The sequence below is a fragment of the Oncorhynchus kisutch genome, linkage group LG4, assembly GCF_002021735.2.
Source record: "Oncorhynchus kisutch isolate 150728-3 linkage group LG4, Okis_V2, whole genome shotgun sequence".
In the NCBI taxonomy this organism is placed as follows: domain Eukaryota; kingdom Metazoa; phylum Chordata; class Actinopteri; order Salmoniformes; family Salmonidae; genus Oncorhynchus; species Oncorhynchus kisutch.
Window position 1 is genome coordinate 30931862 of NC_034177.2, and position 10952 is coordinate 30942813.

Sequence of the window (10952 nt, forward strand, 5' to 3'; positions counted from 1 at the left end):
GGAAGTCCATACCTTAACCTTAACCTGAACCTTAATCCCAACCCAAACCCCAACCCCATACCCTAACCATAACCCCTGCCTAACCCTCATGCTAGCCTTAAACTGCAGTCCTAACCTTAACCTTAATCCTAATCCCAACCCCTACCCATAACCATAACCCTTGCCTAACCCTCATGCTAGCCTTAAACTGCAGTTCTAATCTTAACCATTAATCCAAACCCCAACCCCTACCCTAACCATATCCCTTGCCTAACCCTAACGCTGACCTTAAACTGCAATATCAAATCAAATCAAATTGTATTGGTCACGTAGACATATTTAGTAGATGTTATAGCGGGTGTAGCGAAATGCTTGTATTCCTAGCTCCAACAGTGCAATAATATCTAAAAGTGCATTAGTATCTAAAAATGATTCACAACCATACAAACCAATCTGAAAGTAAAATAATGGAATTAAGAAATATATACAGTATATCACAAAAGTGAGTACACCCCTCACATTTTTGTAAATATTTGAGTATATCTTTTCATGTGACAACACTGAAGGAATTTCACTTTGCTACAATGTAAAGTAGTGAGTATACAGCTTGTATAACAGTGTAAATTTGCTGTCCCCTCAAAATAACTCAACACACAGCCATTAATGTCTAAACCGCTGGCAACAAAAGTGAGTACAGAAGCTGAGGGTAAATGTGATGGACTGGCCAAGCATGTCTCCAGACCTATACCCTATTGAGCATCTGTTGGGCATCCTTAAACGGAAGGTGGAGGAGTGCAAGGTCTTTAACATCCACCAGCTCCGTGATGTCGTCATGGAGGACTGGAAGAGGACTCCAGTGGCAACCTGTGAAGCTCTGGTGAACTCCATGCCCAAGAGGGTTAAGGCAGTGCTGGAAAATGATGGTGGCCACACACAAAATATTGACACTTTGGGCCCAATTTGGACATTTTCACTTAGGGGTGTACTCACTTTTGTTGCCAGCGGTTTAGACATTAATGGCTGTGTGTTGAATTATTTTGAGGGGACAGAAAATGTACACTGTTATACAGCTGTACACTCACTACTTTGTAGCAAAGTGTAATTTCTTCAGTGTTGTCACATGAAAAGATATACTCAAATATTTACAAAAATGTGAGGGGTGTACTCACTTTTGTGATATACTGTAAATATTAGATTGTGCCATGTCGGAGTGGCATTGACTAAAATACAGTAGAATAGAATACAGTATATACATATGAGATGAGTAGAGCAGTAAACATGATTTAAACCTTAAAGTGACTAGTGTTCCATTATTAAAGTGGCCAGTGATTCCAAGTCTATGTATATAGGGCATCAGCCTCTAAGGTTCAGGGTTGTGTAACCGGGTGGAAGCCGGCTAGTGATGGCTATTTAACAGTCTGATGGCCTTAAGTTAGAAGCTGTTTTGACCTCGTCTGTACTGTACTGACCTCACCTTCTCAATGATAGTGGGGTGAACAGGCCGTGGCTCGGATGATTGATGTCCTTGATGATCCTTTTGGCCTTCCTGTGACATTGGATGCTGTAGGTGTCCTGGAGGGCAAGTAGTTTGCCCCAGGTGATGTGTTGGGCAGACCGCACCACCGTCTGGAGAGCCCTGCGGTTGTGGGCGGTGCAGTTGCCGTACCAGGTGGTGATACAGCCCTAAACAATGCTATCAATTGTGCATCTGTAAAATTTTGTGAGGGTTTTAAGGGCCAAGCCAAATTTCTGAGGTGGTTGGACAATTTCAGATCATCAGCGATGTGTACGCTGAAGAACAAACGTCAGTGATGTGTACGCCGAGGAACACATGTTTGGGGCGACCCATCCAAGATTAACATAGAAATGTGAATTGTAGATCTGTCATTCTCATTGAAAGCAAGTCTAAGAAGTGGTAGATCTATTTTATGTGAGCTATTTCTATGCTTTCTGTTTTTAAGTTTCATTTTGGGTCTTTTACATATGGTTTTGTACACCAGCTTCAAATGGCTGAAAATACAATATTTTTAGTTAGGGAAAATATATTTCACAGCAGTTTAGATGGTACAATGATTCTCTACACTATACTTGCTTTTTTTGTCACATAAACTGAAATGAGGTGAACAATTAGAATTTTGGCAACCAGGAAATGGTGGAGTGATTTATGCATAGTGAATCTTTAAAATATCCACATCAATGGGGGTTAGGGATGTCCCAAGGAACCCGGACAGCACATATCATTCCCCTAGTTGTAACCATTGAGATAGATATAGGACTCATAGAGATAGAGATAGAGGACTCGGCAGGTAGCCTAGTGGTTAGAGCGTTGGACTAGTAACCGAAAGGTGAAAATCTGTCGTTCTGCACCTGCACCTGTTCCTAGGCCGTCATTGAAAATAAGAATTTGTTCTTAACTGACTTGCCTAGTTAAATAAAGGTCAAATAAAAATACATTTAAAAAACAGCCCAAACTGGTTCTAACCAGAATAGAAAGATTGGGAGGCCCCGGTGCACAACTGAGCAAGAGGACAAGTACATTACAGTGTGTAGTTTGAGAAACAAAGTCCTCAACTGGCAGCTTCATTAAATAGTACCCACAAAACACCAGTCTCAACGTCAACAGTGAAGAGGCGACTCTGGGATGCTGTCCTTCTAGGCAGAGTTGCAAAGAAAAAGCCAAATCTCAGACTGGCCAATTAAAAGAAAAGATACAGATGGGCAAAAGAACACAGACACTGGACAGAGGTACTCTGCCTAGAAGGCCAGCATCCCGGAGTCGCCGGTGATGCCGAAACGAGTTTGAGACTCTCTTTATTTTGATCGTTTATAGTTTATTCACCATTAGTCATCATCTCGACACAAACAAATGTTTCTGTCTTTCACTAATTCATTCTAATTAACTTCATCATTATGACACACCCCTCACTATTTTCATTGGTTGCACTAATTGCACTGTTTGTCTACATAACCTGGTTCAAGTATTCATGATATTACCATGAAGAAGGCACAGTGATGCTGAAATGCTGGTAAATACATACATTTATATGGAGTGTGCGACTCTCTTTATTTTGATACAAAATCCGTTGGCACCACATAACATACCAAATATTACAGTGTCATGGACATTCATTTCAGTAGCACTCTGCCAACACACACACACACACACATATACCTCACTCTCTCTCTCACTCACTCACTCACTCACTCACTCACTCACTACAGTACATACACTACAAACTAGTGACAATATCACCCTATTACAGACATTTAACAGTTTTCTTTTGTCACACCAGACCACAATCCAAGTGCCAATCCATTGAAGAACCAGGGTAAGGGGATCAGTGTACTGTACTGTTCAGACTTAATTATAGCTTTAGGACATAATCTTGCCATAACAGAACATCTTAGAACATGCTATTCCACTAACATTAACAAGATACTGACCAACAAAAACTATTTCTACAGTGCATTCGGGAAGTATTCAGACCCCTAGACTTTTTCACATTTTGTTACGTTACAGCCTTATTCTAAAATTGATTAAATTGTTTTTTTTTCTCCTTCATCAATCTACACACAATATCCCATAATGACAAAGTAAAAACTGGTCTTTAGACATGTTTGCAAAAATACTGAAATATCACAAGTATTCAGACCCTTTACTTAGTACTTTGTTGAAGCACCTTTGGCAGCGATTACAGCCTCGAGTCGTCTTGGGTATGACGCTACAAGTTTGGCACACCTGTATTTGGTGAGTTTCTCCCATTCTTCTCTGCAGATACTCTCAAGCTCTGTTAGATTGGATGGGGAGCGTTGCTGCTCAGCTATTTTCAGGTCTCTCCAGAGATGTTTTATCGGGTTCAAGTCCGGGCTCTGGCTGGGCCACTCAAGGACATTCAGAGACTTGTCCCGAAGCCACTCCTGCGTTGTCTTGTCTGTGTGCTTAGGGTCGTTGTCCTGTTGGAATGTGAACCTTCGCCCCGGTCTGAGGTCCTGAGTGCCCTGGAGCAGGTTTTCATCAAGGATCTCTCTGTACTTTGTTCCTTTCATCGTTCCCTCGATCCAGACTAGTCTTCAAGTCCCTGCCACTGAAAAACATCCCCACAGTATGATGCTGCCACCACCATGCTTCACCGTAGGAATGGTGACAGGTTTCCTCCTGACGTGACGCTTGGAATTCAGGCCAAAAAGTTCAGTCTTGGTTTCATCAGACCAGAGAATCTTGTTTCTCATGGTCTGAGAGTCCTTTAAGTGCCTTTTGGCAAACTCCAAGCGGGCTGTCATGTGCCTTCTACTGAGGAGTGGCTTCCGTCTGGCCACTCTACCATAAAGGCCTGATTGGTGATATGCAGCAGAGATGGTTGTCCTTGTGGAACGTTCTCCCATCTCCACAGAGGAACTCTGGTCCTCTGTCAGAGTGACCATCGGGTTCTTTGTCACCTCCCTGACCAAGGCCCTTCCCCCCCGATTGCTCAGTTTGTCCAGGCGGCTAGCTCCCAGGAAGAGTCTTGGTGGTTCCAAACTTCTTTCATTTCAAAATGAAGGAGGCCACTGTGTTCTTGGGGACCTTCAATACTGCAGACATTTTTTGGTACCCTTCCCCAGATCTGTGCCTCGACACAATCCTGTCTCGGAGCGCTACGGACAATTCCTTCTACCTCATGGCTTGGTTTTTGCTCTGACATGCACTGTCAACTGTGGGACCTTATATAGACAGGTGTGTGCCTTTCCAAATCATGTCCAATCATTTGAATTTACCACAGGTGGACTCCAATCAAGTTGTAGGAACATCTCAAGGATGATCAATGGAAACAGAATGGACCTGAACTCAAGTTCGATTCTCATAGCAAAGGGTCTGAACATTTATGTAAATAAGTATTTCTAGAAAGGTATAGAAACCTATTTTTAGTTTGTTGTTATTGGGTATTGTGTGCAGATTTATAAAGAATTCAATTAATTTAATCCATTTTAGAATAAGGCTGTAATGTAGCAAAATGTGTAAAATGTCAAGGGGTTTGAATACTTCCTGAATGCGCTGTATTTAACCCATTTCTATATCTTGTGTTGTTTTTGCCTCCATTTGCCCATCCAGCGATATCTCTTCTTTAGTGTTGAGGCCTGTTCATAGGTATCTGTGCATCTCTGATTAATGCCTGTATTGCAGGTAAGTGCTTATTTTCACTTCAAAACTATTCTTGATATCACAGTTAACGCATCATCTGACTCTCCTTGGTGTAACATATCACACTTTTATTTTTCTAACCTAATGCTTTGTTCCTGCAAAGTGAACAATGGGACCATATCATTTGACAGCTCCTGGAGCACAGTGACCAACAGCACTTTGTACTTCACCAAATGCTGTGACCTCTTTAATAACACCGATTGTAACTAGGCCATCCTGTAAATCTTAAGTTGATTACCAGTGAGTAGATTAACTTATTCAATGTATGTACATATTTTTCATAACTTTTATTCAACGTTACCTGAACGCCCATCTGCGGTCCGCTAACCGTTAGCTGTCTTATCGGCTGCTATCTGAATAGACCTAGCGGAATTTTTAAATTTGTAAAAAAATGTATTATTATTTTTTCTTGGGCCTCTATAACTATATCTATTGTTTTTTTGTTGTTGTGTGATTTGGATTAATCCCCTCTACCACACGGAACCCCACTAATCTACCGACGGAACGAACGAGGTGGCTAATAACAGACCTCCATCCTATGCTAGCTTGCTACCGATGGGCTGGCTAGCTGTCTAAATCGCCGTGACCCCAACCAACCTCTCTACTCACTGGACCCTTTTGATCACTCGACTAAGCATGCCTCTCCTTAATGTCAATATGCCTTGTCCATTGCTGTTCTGGTTAGTGTTTATTGGTTTATTTCACTGTAGAGCCTCTAGTCCTGCTCACTATACCTTATCCAACCTATTAGTTCCCCCCACCCACACATGCGATGACATCTCCTGGTTTCAATGATGTTTCTAGAGACAATATCTCTCTCTTCATCACTCAATACCTAGGTTTACCTCCACTGTATTCACATCCTACCATATCTTTGTCTGTACATTATACCTTGAAGCTATTTTATCGCCCCCAGAAACCTCCTTTTACTCTCTGCTCCAGACGTTCTAGACGACCAATTCTTATTGCTTTTAGCCGTACCCTTATCCTACTCCTCCTCAGTTCCTCTGGCGATGTAGAGGTGAATCCAGGCCCTGTAGTGCCTAGCTCCACTCCTATTCCCCAGGCGCTCTCTTTTGATGACTTCTGTAACCGTAATAGCCTTGGTTTCATGCATGTTAACATTAGAAGGCTCCTCCCTAAGTTTGTTCTATTCACTGCTTTAGGACACTCTGCCAACCCGGATGTTCTAGCTGTGTCTGAATCCTGGCTTAGGAAGACCACCAAAAATTCTGAAATTTTAATCCCAAACTACAACATTTTCAGACAAGATAGAACTGCCAAAGGGGGCTGTGTTGCAATCTACTGCAAAGATAGCCTGCAGAGTTCTGTCCTACTATCCAGGTCTGTACCCAAACAATTTGAACTTCTACTTTTAAAAATCCCCCTCTCTAAAAACAAGTCTCTCACCGTTTCCGCCTGCTATAGACCACCCTCTGCCCCCAGCTGTCTCTGGACACCATATGTGAACTGATTGCCCCCCATCTATCTTCAGAGCTCGTGCTGCTAGGCGACCTAAACTGGAACATGCTTAACACCCCAGCCATCCTACAATCTAAGCTTGATGCCCTCAATCTCACACAAATGATCAATGAACCTACCAGGTACCTCCCCAAAGCCTTAAACACGGGCACCCTCATAGATATCATCCTAACCAACTTGCCCTCTAAATACACCTCTGCTGTCTTCAACCAAGATCTCAGCGATCACTGCCTGCATCCGTAATGGGTCAGCGGTCAAACGACCTCCACTCATCACTGTCAAACGCTCCCTGAAACACTTCAGCGAGCAGGCCTTTCTAATCGACCTGGCCGGGGTATCCTGGAAGGATATTGATCTCATCCCGTCAGTAGAGGATGCCTGGATATTTTTTTTAAATGCATTCCTAACCATCTTAAATAAACATGCCCCATTCAAGAAATTTAGAATCAGGAACAGATATAGTCCTTGGTTCTCCCCAGACCTGACTGCCCTTAACCAACACAAAAACATCCTATGGCGTTCTGCATTAGCATCGAACAGCCCCCGTGATATGCAGCTGTTCAGGGAAGCTAGAAACCATTATACACAGGCAGTTAGAAAAGCCAAGGCTAGCTTTTTTCAAGCAGAAATTTGCTTCCTGCAACACTAACTCTAAAAAGTTCTGGGACACTGTAAAGTCCATGGAGAATAAGAACACCTCCTCCCAGCTGCCCACTGCACTGAAGATAGGAAACACTGTCACCACTGATAAATCCACCATAATTGAGAATTTCAATAAGCATTTTTCTACGGCTGGCCATGCTCTCCACCTGGCTACTCCTACCCCGGTCAACAGCACTGCACCCCCCACAGCAACTCGCCCAAGCCTTCCCCATTTCTCCTTCTCCCAAATCCGTTCAGCTGATGTTCTGAAAGAGCTGCAAAATCTGGACCCCTACAAATCAGCCAGGCTAGACAATCTGGACCCTTTCTTTCTAAAATGATCTGCCGAAATTGTTGCCACCCCTATTCCTAGCCTGTTCAACCTCTCTTTCGTGTCGTCTGAGATTCCCAAAGATTGGAAAGCAGCTGCAGTCATCCCCCTCTTCAAAGGGGGGGGACACTCTTGACCCAAACTGTTACAGACCTATATCTATCCTACCATGCCTTTCTAAGGTCTTCGAAAGCCAAGTCAACAAACAGATTACCGACCATTTTGAATCTCACCATACCTTCTCTGCTTTGCAATCTGGTTTCAGAGCTGGTCATGGGTGCACCTCAGCCACGCTCAAGGTCCTAAACGATATCTTAACCGCCATCGATAAGAAACATTACTGTACAGCCGTATTCATTGATCTGGCCAAGGCTTTCGACTCTGTCAATCACCACATCCTCATCGGCAGACTCAACAGCCTTGGTTTCTCAAATGATTGCCTCGCCTGGTTCACCAACTACTTCTCTGATAGAGTTCAGTGTGTCAAATCGGAGGATTTTCTGTCCGGACCTCTGGCAGTCTCTATGGGGGTGCCACAGGGTTCAATTCTTGGACCGACTCTCTTCTCTGTATACAACAATGAGGTCGCTCTTGCTGCTGGTGAGTCTCTGATCCACCTCTACGCAAACGACACCATTCTGTATACTTCTGGCCCTTCTTTGGACACTGTGTTAACAACCCTCCAGGCAAGCTTCAATGCCATACAACTCTCCTTCCGTGGCCTCCAATTGCTCTTAAATACAAGTAAAACTAAATGCATGCTCTTCAACCGATCGCTACCTGCACCTGCCCGCCTGTCCAACATCACTACTCTGGACGGCTCTGACTTAGAATACGTGGACAACTACAAATACTTAGGTGTCTGGTCTCCTTCCAGACCCATATGAAACATCTCCAATCTAGAATTGGCTTCCTATTTCGCAACAAAGCATCCTTCACTCATGCTGCCAAACATACCCTTGTAAAACTGACCATCCTACCAATCCTCGACTTTGGCGATGTAATTTACAATATAGCCTCCAATACCCTACTCAACAAATTGGATGCAGTCTATCACAGTGCAATCCGTTTTGTCACCAAAGCCCCATATACTACCCACCATTGCGACCTGTACGCTCTCGTTGGCTGGCCCTCGCTTCATACTCGTCGCCAAACCCACTGGCTCCATGTCATCTACAAGACCCTGCTAGGTAAAGTCCCCCCTTATCTCAGCTCGCTGGTCACCATAGCATCTCCCACCTGTAGCACACGCTCCAGCAGGTATATCTCTCTAGTCACCCCCAAAACCAATTCTTTCTTGGCCGCCTCTCCTTCCAGTTCTCTGCTGCCAATGACTGGAACAAACTACAAAAATCTCTGAAACTGGAAACACTTATCTCCCTCACTAGCTTTAAGCACCAACTGTCAGAGCAGCTCACAGATTACTGCACCTGTACATAGCCCACCTATAATTTAGCCCAAACAACTACCTCTTTCCCTACTGTATTTTATTTATTTATTTATTTAGCTCCTTTGCACCCCATTATTTTTATTTCTACTTTGCACATTCTTCCACTGCAAATCTACCATTCCAGTGTTTTACTTGCTATATTGTATTTACTTTGCCACCATGGCCTTTTTTTGCCTTTACCTCCCTTATCTCACCTCATTTGCTCACATCGTATATAGACTTGTTTATACTGTATTATTGACTGTATGTTTGTTTTACTCCATGTGTAACTCTGTGTCGTTGTATGTGTCGAACTGCTTTGCTTTATCTTGGCCAGGTCGCAATTGTAAATGAGAACTTGTTCTAAACTTGACTACCTGGTTAAATAAAGGTGAAATAAAAAAAATAACTTTCACATTTTATTGTATATATTTATTGTGTTAGTAATATAGAGTAAATTCTGTCCTGAGAATACAAAATGAAGATAAAGCATGTACAGATTAAACCAGCCCTTTGACATGTTATTTTTTTAATGAGAAATATTTATTTCTTATGATTCACCCTTTCATTCAGTGTCAGAAGACAGATATTATGAAAATAAATGTAAAGAAATAATGAATTGTATATTGATTGTAAATTATAACATTGAGTAAATCTGTAAATACAGTACGTAAAAATATGAGTATGAACGTTTGACAAGAATGGTATGTACACTTTTATTTTACAAAATCTGTTGGCACCACATAACATACCAAATATTACAGTGTCATGGACATTAATTTCAGTAGCACTCTGCCAACAAGCACACACATATAACTCACTCACTCACTCACTCACTCACTCACTCACTCACTCACTCACTCACCTCACTCACCTCACTCACTCCAGTACATACACTACAAACTAGTGACAATATCACCCCATTACACACATTACAGACATTTAACAGTTTGCTCATGTCACAACAGACCACAATTTTCTTACAGTATTTTTGACACGGTCATCTACAGTTCATGAATAAGTAAACACCAGAAGTGTGAATGATGTGAATGCATATCAATTTCAGTCATAAAGATAAGCTACCAGGTGAGCTACTGCTTTACTGTGACCATGGGTCAGGTCTAACCCAGTTTTTACATGGTCCTCATATTATATAGCCATGTCTTTCACTTTGTAAGTTGACTCATGCGTGTAATTGGCACTAACAAAGTTAGTGTTAATTTCTATAAGCCCCTTCCCACTCTTCAACACTCAAAGCTTTGTCAGTTACATAACACAACAAGTGCCAATCGTTTGAGGAACCAGGGTAAGGGGATCGGTGTACTGTACTGTTCAGACTTAAGCTGTGAACATATTCTTTTCTAATTGACAGATTATGGGGTTTATAAAGTTCAACAAAAATTAACTGAACTACAAAAACCTGGCAATTTTCAAAAGGCAAGAAAACATTTGCAAAAAATGTGCACAAAAACAAATTCTCAGTAAAGAGGCAAGAGTAATATTGTCTTTGCTCAGTATTTGGAAGAGTGCATTACATAGTTTTAGGACATAATACTGCCATAATTAACAAGATCAAATTACTTAGCCAACAAAAACCATTTCTACAGTGCATTTGGACAGTATTCAGACACCTAGACTTATTTTCCACATTTTGTTACGTTACAGCCTTATTCTAAAATTGATAAAATTGATTTTTTTCTCCCTCAATCTGCACACAATACCCAATAATGACAAAGGAATACAGTTTTTTAGACATTTTTGCAAAAATACTGAAATATCACAAGTATTCAAACCCTTTACTCAGTACTTTGTTGAAGCACCTTTGGCAGCGATTACAGCCTCGAGTCTTCTTGGGTATGACGTTACAAGCTTGGCACACCTGTATTTGGTGAGTTTCTCCCATTCTTCTC